Genomic DNA, 1,063 nt, shown 5'->3' with positions numbered 1-1,063 from the left:
GGGGGGGGGGGGGACATAGGGTCCCCCCTAAAATTCCATACCAGACCCTTGATCCGAGCATAAGCCTGGCAGGGCCGGAAAGGGGGGAATAAGCGAGCGCCCCCCCCTCCCACACCAGGCCACATGCCCTCTGCACTGGGAGGGTGTCCCCGTGCCAATGGGGACAAGGGAATTGTCCCCACAACCCTGACCCGGTGGTTGTGGGGGTCTGCAGGCAAGGGGGCTTATTTGCATTGGGGTACCCTTTTAATAAAGGGTGCACCCAGATGCCGCCCCCCTCCCTTGTGAATGGGTAAAGGGTACTTGTACCCCTACCCATTCACTAAAGGGTTAAATGAAATAGTTATTAAAAAGTGCAGACTTTTGATAAAATCCTTTATTTGGAAAAAAAAAAAACAAAAGACATGTTTTTCACAAGTCCTTTATTTTAAAAAAAACAAAACATGGATCCACCGACTTAATCCATGGTCAATCACGGTGTCCAACGTTGTCCACGATGTCAACAAAATAAAAAATAAAGAGGAATCATAATACATTTAAAAAACGCCGTCCGCCGTCCTGTCCGCTCCCGCCGCATAATGGCATTTTGACAGATGTCGGCAAAACATACACAATTGGGCGGAACTAGCGGTGACAGAATTGTGTAGTTTACCGACATCTGATAGGCGAGCCATGACTGGGCAGAGTCATCACGACTTTGCCCAATCATGGCTCTAATTCAATACTGAGCCTTGATTGGGCAAAGTCTTGCACCTGACCTGTGGTCAGGTGCAAGACTGTAACCAATCAGAGCTTAGGAGGGCATTTTGCCTTATGGAATGTCCGCAGCCGAACAAACCGCGAACATCCCATAAAGTTCAGCGAACGCTCTAACGGCCAATGTTCGATTCGAACTCATGTTCGAATCAAACACTCGGCCCATCCTTAGTGACATTTTGGATCTCCAATCACTTTCTGTTTTAGGGTGGTGGTCACCAGTACAAACCAAGTTAAAAAAAAAAAAGGTTAAATTCTTCCCTTCTTCTGTTTTCCTTTCTTAGATATCATTGGCAACCCAATCACC

The sequence above is a fragment of the Nanorana parkeri genome, unplaced genomic scaffold, assembly GCF_000935625.1.
Source record: "Nanorana parkeri isolate BGI_ZX_2015 unplaced genomic scaffold, ASM93562v1 scaffold2191, whole genome shotgun sequence".
Taxonomy (NCBI): Eukaryota; Metazoa; Chordata; class Amphibia; order Anura; family Dicroglossidae; genus Nanorana; species Nanorana parkeri.
This window is presented reverse-complemented; position numbering follows the sequence as displayed.